General features: G+C 43.1%; 1 protein-coding gene across 1 annotated transcript in view; it reads left to right on the top strand.

Annotated features, from left to right (window-relative positions):
• Marchf3 (membrane associated ring-CH-type finger 3) overlaps positions 1-15,205 on the top strand; it is a 145,377-nt gene that overhangs the window by 36,781 nt on the left and 93,391 nt on the right. The window lies entirely within an intron of this gene.

Genomic DNA, 15,205 nt, shown 5'->3' with positions numbered 1-15,205 from the left:
ACAAATGGAAAATTCTGAATTTCTGTGATTTTGCTTCAGGCATATGCCCATTCAAATGCCTGCCTAGCAGCCACCGTGCTACATGCACCCTTCCCTGCCCGCTGCTTCAGAGGAGCTGTGGGAGAGGCCATTCTCAGGTATCATTGGTAGGCTCTTTTGCCGTGGGCTAATTTAACATTCTTATCAATGTCATTTTGGACAGGGTGGTAAAGAGCAAGAGGTGTGAGGGCCTGAGCTATCAAGACGAAGAGGCCTGTTTTTGTTTTCAGCTCACGATCTCACTGCAGGTGAATGTTTCAGAGCTGAGCTGTCAGAACGTAAGCACTAGGGGAAGTTGGAAAAAACAATCACAGGTTTTGATTGTACCAAATGGCCAGGAGTTTTACAGCTGTTCAACTGGTATAACCTAAGCCTCACAATATTGTGCCCTTTCGCTGTCCAGTAAATAGTTTACTTAGACTACTAGTGTTTGTAGACCAAGTGAATTGTCCAACTTTGTATTTCCCACATGGCCTCAAGAAGACCCATTAGCAGAGCCTAGAGGTCAGTCAGAAAGGAAGTGAGAGAATGGAAACGTCTTTGAGCACTGTTGTGAGGCATGTGGATAGTTTGTGAAGGAATTCATTTGCCCAGGGAAGGATGCAGTGATGATGGATACAGGGAGAGAAAGGCATTGATTAAAGAAGCTGAGGTACCACTTCATTTTAGTAAACACAAGTTGATATGACTGTAGAAGACAGCAAGGGGTGGCCAGAGTACAATAGGAAGTGATTCTTAATTATCACTGATGAGCCGTAAAGATTATAATTAAAATGTTCCTACTGGTAGTACCAATGAAGTGTTCCTTTCTTTGAAATGTGTTACAGTTTACAGTTTGCTGGATCATAGGAAGACTCACTAAACACTCCACAGCTATCACCCCTTTCTCAGCCAGAGAAAGGCATAGAGATGCATTCCGTGCCCCAGCTTACACAGCTGCTGGTCCATCTTTGCACTTAGATTTCCAGTGCCCTGCCACTCATTCACTAATGAGATCCATGCCATCATCGGGAAGAAGGAGAAAACCAAATTATTGATGAATTTGGATCACATGTATGCAGTTATAATAATAAAGATTTGATTTAGGTTATTCCTCAGACTTCGAACTGTGAATGGCTTATAATGAAGTAATTTTCTACTGTGCCATCATTTAGCTTGATAAAGTCCTCCAGCCTGTTTGGTGTTGAAACTATAGCAGAATGTAAACAGTTGTCATGATCTTATTCAGCCATTCAGAAATACAGTACTGGAGCTTTATCTCCAGCCCCTTCAAACTGGCAACAGGTAATTCTTATCATACTAAGGTAGTCTGATGACCAAATGACAGTGTGACATCCTCATGAGAAGTAGAAATGACCTGAGTGTCCTGTGATTTTTAAGAGCAAGGTTTGAATCTTGTAATTTTTTCAGTATATGTACACTTGTCCCAGATGATAGTCCTTGGAGTCATGTGCATTGTATGCTCAATGAGCCAAGGAAATGACTACATTAACGAGAGACTTTCTGATGTGTATATAGTGGTTGCTTTGCCCTGAGAGAAGAGCTTTGAGTTGAGATTAAATAGTAAACTATGACTTTATTTGGGAAAAAAATAGGAAAAGGTACATTTAATCTCTAGCTAAAACTGAGCATAGTTTTTTAATAGCTTATCCTATTTCTCAGCTTTGTTTCTGCTGCTGTAATAAAGAGCATAACCAAAGACAACTTGGGGAGGAAAGGGTCTATTTCATCTTATAACTCACAAGTCTGGCCCCTCATTGAGGGAAGCCCCACAGGACAGGCATGGAGGCGAGAGCTGAAGCAGAGATCAGGGAGGAACTATGTATACTGACCTGCTCCCATGGCATGCTCAGGCTCCTTTCTTCTACAAGGACCAGAGGTGGCACTGACAGTAAGTTATGCCCTCCCACATCAATAATTAATCAAGAAAATTCCCTACAGACTTGCCTACAGGCAGTCTGATGGAGGCATTTTCTCCGCGAGAGTCCTCTAATATGACCCTAGCTGTGTCAAGTTGACAAAGACCTAACCAGGAGACCTTTAAATCATAATGTAAGTATCTTGTGTTTGGTGTGTTCCCCTGCAATATTGTAGTTTGTTCTCCAGCGCCTTTCACATTTAGCTATATAGCTTGCACTTTAGATTTTGCTTGCTATCTTGCCAAAATAAGTGTTACTGTGTTTCAAGCTTGATTTTTTTTTTATCGCGCTCGCTCTCTCTCTCTCTCTCTCAAATTGTTTTATTTAAAGAGAAAGTTAAAAATCATACTTCTGAGTCAGAGTCTGTATTTTGGTATAAGACTTGGGATATATTTTTTTTACTTCATATTGCATGTATCTGGGAACCTGAGATGTCTGGATGATGGATAGTGGGTGCAGTTAACTAAAATGTTACCAGCTCATTCAGGCTCTTGGACTTCAGACACAAGTAAATTCCTTACTAATTTATGCAAACTCAGTTTGCGTTCCTAACTATATTTGAATACTTGTCTTCATCACAGAAACACTGCATCTATTCCTTTCCTCAAACAGCATTCTGGGAATTAAGAACTCATGTGGTTAATTTGTGTAGCATCCTAGCTTATATATCATTTGCATCTTATTGTTGGTGTCATCTAGCTTAAAGATTGTAAGACTTTAATAACAAATGTATTTTTAAAACTTTTCACATTGAAATTATACAAGCATTTGATAGCAATAAAACCTCAATAACACTCTGGTGAGCGTGGAATAGGATAGGAGCCCCATACCCAGAAGGAATGTGTTGTGTCCCTCCATGGAGAAAGTTTGCAAACTCACATATCCCCTAGGTTTCAGATTCTTTGCTGCTTGGCTGGCCTGTTCATTGCTATTTTCTGAGATTCTTTAGTAGTCCATCACATTCCGAGTCAGGCTGGGAAGATTTTATCTTGGTGCTGTTGCTGTTACTCTAAACTTTAGAGTCCAAAGGGAACAACCAGGGCTTCTCAATTCTGAAGAGAGGGCTTCAACCACTGTTCAGTCTGGTACTAAACCAGTGGGAATGAAATTCACACAATCTGGATTTGTGTGAATTAATCATAGAGGTTATTCATGGAGTAACCCTTTACTGCTCTGTTGAGTTGCGTTAAAGTTTTCTGTTTCAAACAGCTACATTAGTTGATTAAAGCAAGGTTAAAATTTAAAAACATCTTCCATTGAGGGTCTAGTGAGACAGCTTCCAGGTAGACTGCTTGTTGCCAAATCTAATGACCTCACTTCAGTCCCTGGGTGGAAGGAGAGTCCCGACTCCCATGGGTTGTTTTCTGACCCCAACACATGAGCCAAAGTCCCCTTTCCCAGGACATTTGTCTCTGATGATAGAATGTGCAGGTGGCTGCAGTCTGATGTAGTTGGTAATAATACTGACTTACATTTGGCATTTTGCCACTTGTTTCCTTATGTCATGTTTCGCCCTTCCTAAGTTGGTAGTTATTATTTTGATTGTTCTACTCGTCATCTTCATGCCTTAATAAAAAGTTTTAAGCCTTAGAATCTTGTCCTGTCTACTTATGTGGTCTACCTTGATTCTCCAGTCTGTAGGATGAAGCATTCATCTGCGGTTTTCAAGTGGAACATGCATTTTCTTCAGTTTCTTCTGTTTGGGGGTCCCCTGCTTCATTACTTACTTGGTTTTCTCTGTGATGCTTCTTTTTTGCCTTCTAATAGGAGTGGTGAGCTTTGGCCCCCATTCACATTCAAGAACAAGGGTCTGGGTTATGTTTCTTTATAGATGGTGTGGATTTCCCCTGCTGGTCTGTATGTAGATCTGATTTCCTGTTATTGCTGCCCATGAATAGGAAGTCTGTGGGGAACTTTGATTTAGTAATTTCACTGTAGGATCAACTGAGAGCGGGCTGAATTTTAGAGGGTCAAATATCAGGGGTAAGGGTGTTTACATATCCTCTGTCCCACCTGATTCTTGCCAGTTTTTATTAAACTTTGTGCTTTGGTCTAATTTTAGACTTGGAGACAAGTTACAAAAACAATTTATAATTTCTGTGCCTCCCTCACTCAACTTCCCTTAACATTAATGTCTTACCTACAGTATAACTTCCAAGCATTTTTTAAAGTGTCTTTATAAATATAATTCTTTAATTTTGTTTCCTCAAATATAATCCTGGTTTCCAAAACAATGCATGGGCCTAAGACAGGCAAGGGGCAGATGAAGACTGAGAAATGTCCACTTGGGCACACATTAGTTCCCTTTTCTCTTTCTACCTCAATTCAAAACTCCAGTCTCCACTGCAACTGCCCAGTGTGTTTGGAGTGCTTGTGGCATGTGGCTAGGCAGCCCACACATACCTTCTCAGTTTCCTGTTTTCCTCCTGTATATTTCAGGCTTTTACATTAGCTTGTCCATTCAGTCAATTTTCTCCAGAGAAAGAAAGGCAAAATAAAAGGCTGAATGATAGAGCAAAGGCAGAGAGGGAAGAGGAAGAAGGGGTGTTGGGGGATGAGGGGTTTGATTGATTGGTTTTGTTTTGTTTATGGCTCATCAGTTGTGTGAGCGGGGAAGCCCAAAATTTCGGGGTAAACAGACTCAAGTAAGAATTAATCTTGCAGTCTTGAGATCCGGATCTATAGGATACAACAAGCAGAAAATTTAGCAAGACTGTAGATGATGTTTCCTCTTCATTATCACTGTTATTGTTGTGGTGATAACTGCATATTAGCTACCCACTTGAGAGGTTGTTAAATACAACTGCATCGCTGGTGACTCTATGTACAACATTGCCCTGCAAATCTCTAGGGCATATTTATTTATCTTGTTCAACTAAAATTTCTGCCTATAGAGTAATAATAATTCCCTGCTCTCTGTGACATAATCTTAAAGCAGAATTTTCAGGAAACCTCAGTTTTTGCCTATAAAACCATCTGATTGCAGGAGGCCCATCTAGATTATAAGGGATAATCTATGTCCAAGTGTTAATTGCATCACAACACCATCTAGAGTCGTGTTTGATCAAACAACTGAGTCCTGTAGCCCAGCCAAGTTGATATTCCGTGTGCTTTCCTGTACTAGTCTCTGTTAGGAAGTCTTCCTGGTCTCTCAGAGTTTGAATTTGCTTCTTTTCCTAACATTCCTTCTACTCCAGCTTCTTTAAATGTTGTGTTTTTCCCCTTTTAGTACACACACACACACACACACACACACACACACACACACACTTGACACAAGCTGAAGTCATCTGAGAGGAGAGAACCTCAATTAAGAAAATGCCTCCATGAGGTTGGACAATAGGCAAGCCTATAGGGCATTTTCTTAATTAGTGATTGATGGAGGAGGGCCCAACCCATTGTAGGTGGTGCCTTCCCTGAGCTGGTGGTCCTGGGTTCTATAAGAAGGTGGGCTGAGAAAGCCATGGGAAGCAAGCCAATAAGCAGCACCCCTCCATGGCCTCTGTATTAGTTCCTGTCTCCGGTTCCTGCTCTGTTTGAGTTCCTGTCCTGACTTCCTTCGATGATGAACAGTGATATAGAAGTGTAAGATGAGTAAAAGATTTCCTCCCCAAGCTGCTTCGGTCATGGTGCTTCATCACAGCAATGGAAACCCTACCGAAGACAGTGTATATATACATGTATATATTGTTTGTATACAGCCGCACGTGTGTGGGTACCCATGCAGGTGGAGGCCAGAGGCCAGTGTTCCATGTCTTCCTGAATCACTTCTCCACCTTATCGTTTGGGACCAGGTCTGTCATTGAAACTATGACTCACACACAGGTTGGTTAGACTAGATGGTTAGTAAGCCCCAGGGATTCTCCTGTCTCTGCACCCCCAGAGCTAGGATGAGCACTGATAGCTTAGCACTGCTGCCAGCTTTTTTATGTGGGTTCTGGGGATCTGAACCCAGGCTCTTAAGCTTGTACAGTAATACAAACTAAGCCATCTCTCCAGCCCTAATGTCATTCTATTAGGATATAATCCGTGTACTCATTTCCACCATTGTCTACTAGAAACCAAAGTTCACGTACATAAACCCTGTATAGAAAGAAGCCTTCTCTCTAGCCCCATCCTATGCATCCTTGTGCATGTTAGGCAAGTACTCTACCATTGAGCTGTATCCTCAGCTCCACAAATCCCTCTTCCAGATACAGGTACAGGCCACAAATCCTTTTAATATTTTAAAAAAGAAACAAAGAAAGATACCCCATGATTCAGCTCAAATTTTATAGGTTTTCAGATTTGCCAATATGCATCCTTAGGTGTCCATTTGTATTGTACTTATTTCAAATTTTTCACATATTCATTCTATTTGCTGTGTGTCTAAATGGATCTATTTATTAGCCTATTTATTTGTATATGATCCCATCCAATTTGAAATATTTTTAAAATCTTCATGTGAGTTCATTTTTAAAATAGACCAGTCTCTCTTAAGGGCTTATTCTTCCCTGGAATCCACAATATCTTGAGAAATGCTTTATCCAAAGTAGGCATTCAAAAAGTTTAACATTTTCTAAAACTACTAGCTTTATATAATAATTGCATGATTTTATATGGTTTTGAGATTTCAAGTGCTTTAATTTCTGATATCCTGTTTCCTGCTCCCAGTTGATGCTGCTTCTGAGATAGGGTGTTGGCAGATGTCTTTAATCTCATCTTAGACACTTGGGCTCGGTTTGAAATGTATAATAATTTGCCTAAGGTCATATACCTTAGTTTCAAGCTTGCTCCAGACTCAGGCCTCCAAACCCCTGATGCTCTGCTTTTTATTTCTCATGGGTTATGGAATGCTATACATATCCTTGGGGACCATTTGACAATGAGCATATTTCTAGAAATGCTAGTACTACTAGATGTGCTTGCTGTGGACTCATGCAGGGCATGTTCTGCTAATGATTTAAACTTCCCTTTGTGAGAAACTAAATTTCCTTAGACAATCAATCCACCCTACTGTTGCATACTCAGGGACCAAAATGAGTCAGCATGAAAAACCCTTCCAAGGTCAGTTTCTTTCCCAGCAAAAGTATGTTTAAGAATTAAAAAAAAAATAAATAAATCACTGTATATTTTCAGAACCAAAGCCTCCCACCATCCGCTGAAAATTCATCTACATAAAAAGATAGGTCTAGCATTAATATAAAAAATCAAATTAAACCCATTGCATAATCCAATAATTAAAAAGTAAATATCTAGATCATGCCTTAGTTCAAAAAAGGGGTGGGCATCATTTCAGTACAATTACAAGCTCTTGCTCTCTCTCTCTCTCTCTCTGTGTGTGTGTGTGTGTGTTGTGTGTGTGTGTTGTGTGTGTGTGTGTGTGTGTGTTTTATTTTTTCTTCATTTTAGAAATACCATGTGTCTTAGTCTAGTATGAGATGTAGGCTCCAAAAGCAAAGTCCCATCATCTAGCTCTACCCATTATGGTTCTGGGTTGACTTTCTCTGTGAATATTGTCACTAAAAAGAGGATTGATTTGCTGACATCACGCCTTTCCTCTAGTTCCCTAATTCTCCTTTATTCTCCTTTTCATTCAGGGCTGTTTCTGAGACTTCCCTACCGTCCTTCAAGCCCCCACCCTTCCCCCAGAGTCAGTCCCACACTGTCAGCTTAAGTGTCCAGCTAATCTTGGGGGCAAATGATGTATTATTCAGACCAGGTCTCATATTATCCTCCTTAGTTTGGCAGAAGTTTAAAGGACTAAACAATCCATCAGGTATTTTCTGGCATCATTCCTCTTCTTTCAGGGCACAGCAGCACGCTCTGGACCTGAGATTTATAACGTTAGGTCTATGTGTTGGCTTTGGGGACCTGTGATCCCCAGAGTGAAAGGGAGAGTTATGTGCACATTAGTACATTGTCTTGGAATGCCTCTGTAGTTCTCATCTCCTAAAAGAAATCCATGACCCAAGAATGTTGAAACATGACTGGTTCCCAGAGGTCCCCACCCTGGGAGCCCTGGCTAGCCAGTTCCTTCAGTTTCTATTTGATTCTGGACAGAGCTTAGGCATTGACCCTGTAGGCCCTGGAGCTGTAGCACATCACCTTGTGATTTCTCTGTGCACTTCTCACCGGGCCATTGGACTGGGCCTCCTCCCCTCTTTCTTCACAGTACTCTGCCTCCGCTAGACCTGACTTGGTTGGTTGCCCTTACTCCTTCCTACATCCCTGTAGAAGAAGTGTAGTCCTACAGCGTACCACCATCCCGAGGTTCTTTTCTGAATATGGAATATCACCAGAAATTTTCCTAATCTGTCTTTCCCCACCCCTTCCCTGCCTCCTCCACCCCAGAGCTACCTGTTGATCATACATTGCCTTCTTAGAGAATAGTGGACCTCAGAAGAGTAGTAGCACACCCCTGTCCTGGGAAATGCATCCACTGTTCCTGCCACCTGCCCCCCACCCTCCTACCAACCTTAAATCTCAAGATCCTCTATCAGCCTTATAGACTAACCCTCCCCTTTCCTAACTGGAGTTAGCTGCAGGCTAACTAAAAACTAAGGTTTCTCCTTGCTGCAACCTGAACTAAATTTGACCCCTACTTTGTTCTTTTAGAGTTGGTTTTACATTTTCTAGCTAACTTCTCAATGTTAGAAAAATAATAGACAATACTGATTAAATATGAAAAGATCAAGAGAGCTGAAGGTGAGAAAAAGATGAAAGATTATAGATTGTCTTTTGGTTTGAGTGTTTCTTATGGGCCTTTCTAAGGGAATCCTCTGAGTCCTGTGCTTCCCTTGCTTTGCCTCCCAAGGAGAGTACTGAGCAGAAAGCAATCCAACTGGAAAGTAAGTTAGGGATCTTGCCTCCTTACTTACAAGCCTCAGTGGACTGAGCCCAACATCATAAATCATAGGTTGGCAGTGAGGCAAGATTTGAAACTCCATAGAAATGGCCATTCCAGGCCAAAGTTAGCTCCCCACAGGTCTGCATTCTGAGCCTGCTGACACTTCCGGTCGCCTTTTCTGATACTCAAAGGAGAGAATTTGAGCCCTGCCATTTTTAGATCCTTGCCTAGTAAGCCAGAGCTCCGAAAGACTCCTTTGCTGTTTCTGACACATGATCCTGTGCTGAGGAAGTGACCAGCCTGTGGCCTCAGACTGCAGCAAAGCCTGGTCATAGGCAGACAGATAACTGGTTTCCGTCCTGGGGAAGGACAGAGACAACACAGCCCGGTCTCTTGTTCATTCTATTTCTCCTCACCTATTCCAGCTCCCCCACCCCTCCTAAAGCTGACTTTTCAGAACAGATCACCTGTGTCTTCCTGAACTGAAAAGCAAACAACATTCTTGTGAAGCCAAAGTCAACTCCCCACTGGAGTCCCGGGGGTGCCGGAGTGGAATACATGGCATTCCTCCCCCTGCTTCCTAAGCCAGAGCTTCTGCAGAGGGAAGGTGGAAACACACATAGTGAAGGAGACAGACGACACCTCACTACTCCCATGCACGGCTCTACTTACCGTCGAAGAAACTGGTGGCTGTGCCTGTGGCAGGGTTAGTTGTTGGGGCCCCAGTATACTCAGACACATGAGCCTCTTCTCATCCATCAAGGGTCATCTTCACGTGGGTTCATGTGGGAGACAGGCAACTTAGTTCATGGTTGTCATCTCAATTGTATGAGCACTATAGCAAAGAAACTCCAGGACAAGGTATCTGTACTCCAACCATACCCTCCCCCAATTCCATAGTGTCTTTATGTACCAGGAAATAAAGGGTATTGTAGTTAATATTCTGTTGCTCTGGAGAGACACCATAACCAAGGCAACGTATAGAAGAAAATATTTAATTGGGGACTTGACTACAGTTTAAGAGAGTTAGTCTATTATCATCATGCTGGAAACAGGTGCAGTATTGGAGCAGTAGCTGAGAGCTTTATATCCTGATCCACAGGCAGCAGGCAGTGAGACAGACAGACAGACAGATAGACACTGGGTATGGCATGGGCTTTTGAAAACTCAAAGCAAAACCTAACAAGGCCATGCCTTCTAATCCTTCCTAAATAGTATACCAACTGGGAACCAAACATTCAAATATATGAGCCTATGCAGAGCATTCTATTCAAACCACCACAGAGGGTGAAGAGCTAATGCCTCCAGTATCCCACCTAGACTCTGGTGGACCCTCACTTACCCTGTGTGCCACCCTGCCATGGCAGTCCAGGAGACCTGAAGACTTCTCCTTTGAATCATGTAGGTGGGATGTCCTAAAACTAATTGTCAGAACCTGTGGGACGGGGGGGGGGGGGGGGGGGGCAGACTGCCTGAGGAAGAGCTTGAAGCAGGTTAGCTTCTCTTCAGCACTGGAGGGATGCCTGACCCATCAGTCATCTCAGGCCCCAGTGGAAATGGAAGAAAACCATGAGCTGCCTCTTTTTCCTCCCCACCCTTTCCTTCTAAATAGAGCCATCTGCTGTATTCACCCATTATATGCCTCAGTCATGACAGAGGGTGAGAAATGGACCAAGGGGTGTCCCTGAGCCTGTGGTTTGGGGGGGGCAGGCAGATAAGAGATAATGTGGAAGCAGAGTAGAGAACTAGTCCAGCACAATATTGAACAAATTGGGCTTGAATGAAGTAAAAACTTCTTGGTTTTAAAGTTACTTCAGGTAGATGGTCTTATTGTTAACTAAAGTGAGTCAAGGGTGAGGAATATTGTGTGTAGAGAGGAAAAATGGTAAAGTTACTTTGTATATGTGAATTTGAGGTACAGTGGGATAAACATGGAGATGGCTACTGGTGTGTGAAATATTCAGAAATACAGGGCTTTCTCTGTGTCCTAAGTGCATCAAGGTATGGTGCAAACATCCCATGAAGGTACAAAAGTGAAGAGCAGGAGCAGTGCTTGTAAGTCCTTGTGGAACATCCAGTGCCTTCTGTGTCTGTAGCATTTAATCTAAATTTGTGAATGTGAAAACTTAATGTGAACTGAAAAAAGAAAACATTCCCAAAAGACCGCATATTGTTGATGCCAATTATATAAATTGTTGTGAATAGGCACATAGTTTGTAAAGACAGAAAGCAGATCCATGGGGATGCTGGGGCCTGGGGAACCAGAGAGTAAAGAGGGTGGCTGAGCAATATGGAGTTTCCCTTTAGAGTGGTGTGTTCCAGACTGATTACTGCGGTAGCTGCGTGCACAACTCAATGAATATACTGCAACCTGTAGCTGGAGAGTTTTCTCTCCGGTCCCGCCAAGCCCCAGCAGTCTGACAGCCCACTTATAAAATAAACACACAGACACTTATATTATTTAAACTGTTTGGCCTAATGGCTCAGGCTTCTAGCTATCTAGTTCTTACATCTTAAATTAATCCATTTCTATAAATCTATATCTTGCCACATGGCTTGTGGCTTACCGGCATCTTCACATGCTGCTTGTCAGGGCAGCGGCTGGCAGTGACTCCTTCTGCCTTCCTGTTCTCTCAGTTCTCCTCTCTGTTAGTCCTGCCGATACTTCCTGCCTGGCTACTGGCCAATCAGTGTTTTATTTATTGACCAATCAGAGCAACTTGACATACAGACCATCTCACGGCAGCAACCATTTTAAGTGAGTGAGTTATGTAGTTCATAACATATCTCTGGATTTTTAAAGTAAAAACACATGCATATATCTTGTTCAAATTGTAGCTATTTACTTAACTGAAAATAAACTCAGGTAAACTGTGCGACTTATATTCAAGCTTTAGCTCTTGAGTATAGAAGTAGGTAGCTGAGCGCCTCACATAGAGGAAACATACTGAGATGCAGATTGCCTAACTCAGGGTTAGGAGGTGGAGAACAGCTTAAGGAACAGTTAAGATATCCTCATCTGTTGGTAGTAATTTAAAAATGGCCTTGTTAGTTGCATTGTTTGGGCCATTGAACCACCTTTCACTTCCCACTATTGAAAGCATAAGAAGTCCTTCTATATCCAGGAGTTGAAAAGGTAGAAGAGGTGGGGTGTGGTTCTTTGGTGAGGGAAGAGGGGTTTACACTGGTAGACGACTTTGAACCCGGTCTACAATTTTTGTCAACCTGTATGGATAGTCAAACCAGTTTTGTGATCACTCGGTTGTCCTTAGGACTCGTTGGACTGGGATTGAAAAGTCTGAGGTATCCTGAAACTTAGAATGGTTCTATCTACCAAGCAAATGTAACGAGGAAGGAAGGTACAGACAGAAGTAATGGGCTCTCTAGAGACAGCCTTAGACAGTTCACAGCTTTCGAATGTCGCGGCAGTCAAGGAACAAGCATGTGCTCCTTACAAACTGACAACACATTCGCCTGGCAGCCTGGGATTATCTGATCACATCGCTCTAATCAGAACGTTTGATGTGGCCCACACTGCAGGACTCTGGTAGTGTTGGCTTACATGTATGATGGGTAACTTTTCCTTTGTTGCTTAGAGAGAAAAGGGTTAGAAAGTCCTCCACCAGCACTGTATGGGAGTTTTGTGTAGGCACAAACGAAAAGCTGTCTTCCGCTAACACTGCATGTAACACCTCGAGTTTCCAGAGAAACTGTTATTCCCTCAAGCCTTGCAGAGTCCATTAATATTCCACATTGTTTCACTGATGTATTTAAAGAAAGTGAGGCTCTGGGAAGCTATGTCCAAATATGGTTCTTACATCTACATCAAGAGCTAATTTTTAAAGGTCTCCGAAGTCTCCTCTTGTTGAGTTTATATGATTCCTCCATCAAAACCAGAGACCGCTGTCCACCGCTGAGATGCTTGTGCCAGAGAAGCCGGTTCCCAAAGGAACAGATTTATTTGGTGTTTTTTACAGCTTTGCTTGAGTAAATGGGGAAGTCAGGACATTGTCAGGAAAGTTCCATTCTTCAGAAAAGCTTCTTCCCCTCCCAGGACACCAATTGTCCAGAGATGCCCTGTGTCTTAGTTAGGGTTCCGTTGCTGTGACAAACCCCATGGTCAAAAGCAGCTTTGGGGAAGAAAAGGATTGATTCATTTCTTCTTAGGGCTTTCAGCCCCCAATGGAGGGAAGTCACGCCAGGCACACAGGCAGGGCAGGAACTGAAGCGGAGACTATGAAGGAACACTGTTTGCTAGCCTGCTTTCCATGGCTCACTAAGCTTGCCTTATACAACCCAGGACGACCTGCCCCGGGTTGGCCCCACCCACAGTGGGCTGGACCCTCCACATTAATCACCAATCAAGAAATTGCCCCACAGATATGCCTACAGTCCAATCTGCATCTAATGGAGGCATTTTCTTTTCTTTTCTATTTTGGTGTTTTTCAAGATAGGGTTTCTCTGTATAGCCCTGGCTGTCCTTCTGTAGATGAGGCTGGCCTCAAACTCAGAGAGACCCACCTGCTCCTGCCTGCCAAATGCTGAAATTAAAGGCGTGCACCACCTCTGCCCGGCTGGAGGCATTTTCTTAATTGAAGTTCCCTCTTCCCAGTTGACCCTGGCTTATGTCAAGTTGACAAAAATCTAACCAGGACACTCTGGAGGAAGGCATTGTATGTTGCTGGAGGGTGATTTGTTGTCCCTCAGAAGCATGCGCAGTGTAAGGAAGGCATGCATTGGGGCTGTGAATTTTTCTGCAAGTTCAGCAGAGTTCTGCACACTCACAATTAGCTTGAAGAATGCTGAAGTCACATCAGTCCATTGTGCAGCAGAAAGCTTGACTGGTTGGGAGGGAGAAAATAATACACAACTGTTACCAGCCACTGTTGACTTGGGATCTGGGCCATAAACAGCATATTCCAAACCCACAGATAGTCTAAAATAAAATTTAGCCCATCGTCCAACCCCTTTCCTTGCCAAGCATGCTAACAAGCAGGAAAACTGAAGGCATTAGTTTCACCCTTCTGCCTGTCCCTTAACCTGTCAGTGTAAGCAAAAGGTGGTTCTGGATTCTCCTCGGATGAAACCCAGTTTGCAAGCAGGAACCCCCACAGGCCCACTCAGCCATTGATGGTTTATTTTATTTGGCCATGATGAGTTTTCAAATACATTTATGTAAGCTGTGATCATCTAAAACTTGGGCATTCCACGTACCATCTGTGTTTCTGGCTTCTCTTAGAATTCAGAAGACCAGTCTCTGGGCCCATGAGGCCGGTAGGTGGTGTTTCCTACAGTATGAATGCATGCTTTGCCTCCTGGCTGTCCTAACTCCCACCAAGACCTTCGTGTGCCACCATTATCTACTGAGCTCCGTGGCACTCAGTTTGTGGCCCTCAATAAGACAAGGAGCCCATAAGAAAGATTTTGCTCTCCTTATAAATGGCCATGGCGACAAGTGCTTGTCAATTAAATATCAATTGGATCAGCTGAGGAACAAGATTCTTATTCAAATTTAAGAATTTGGAGTCAAAGGTAGGTAACATGAGTTCAGTTTGACCTACAGGATTGTGTTTCCTTTTCTGATAAGGAATGAAGACCAGCTGGAACATGTAAGAAAAGTATAGATGGAAGACACATATCCAAGCTTCTGGTGTAGCCTTTTCTCCTGAGTCATATGGAGTTTCTTACAGGGCATTTTAGTTTTGTTTGCTCAGTGGTAGGGAGTGAGACCAGGGTGTCCTGCAGGCTAGCCTGTAGCTCTTTCACTGAGCTACATCTCCAACCCGTCTCTTCCCCTGAATGATGGATGTATACCATCACACATGGTAGATCCCAGCATTTTGGAACCCAGCCATTGCTTTTACACAGGGCTGCTTTGACTTGTTGGTGCCCCACCACACAGCCTGTGTGCCCCACCACACTCCCTATGTGCCCCACCACACAGCCTGTGTGCCCCACCACACTCCCTATGTGCCCCACCACACTGTGCCCCACCACACTCCTATGTGCCCCACCACACTCCCTATGTGCCCCACCACACTGTGCCCCACCACACAGCCTGTGTGCCCCACCACACTCCCTATGTGCCCTACCACACTCCCTATTGCCCCACCACACTCCCTATGTGCCCCACCACACTCCCTATGTGCCCCAATCTCTTCCTGATCTCCAGCCTTCAGGTTCCTATCTGCACATCTCCAGCCCCGTTCTTCACCCGAATGACGGGTAAATACCATGACACACCATCTCTTTCTGCATGCATTCATTCAACAGAATTTATAGAAAGTAGTGGTCATTGAACAGTTTGAGTTTTCCAAGCGTGAGTCTATACTTGTATTTTCCTCATCTACAAAATAAAATCATATTAACTAACACCTCTGAATACTCATTGTGGGCTTTTATTATTTATTAAATATCA

The sequence above is a fragment of the Peromyscus leucopus genome, chromosome 19 (assembly GCF_004664715.2).
Source record: "Peromyscus leucopus breed LL Stock chromosome 19, UCI_PerLeu_2.1, whole genome shotgun sequence".
NCBI lineage: Eukaryota > Metazoa > Chordata > Mammalia > Rodentia > Cricetidae > Peromyscus > Peromyscus leucopus.
The sequence above is the reverse complement of the archived record's forward strand: the minus strand, read 5'-3'. Positions and strand labels throughout refer to the sequence as shown.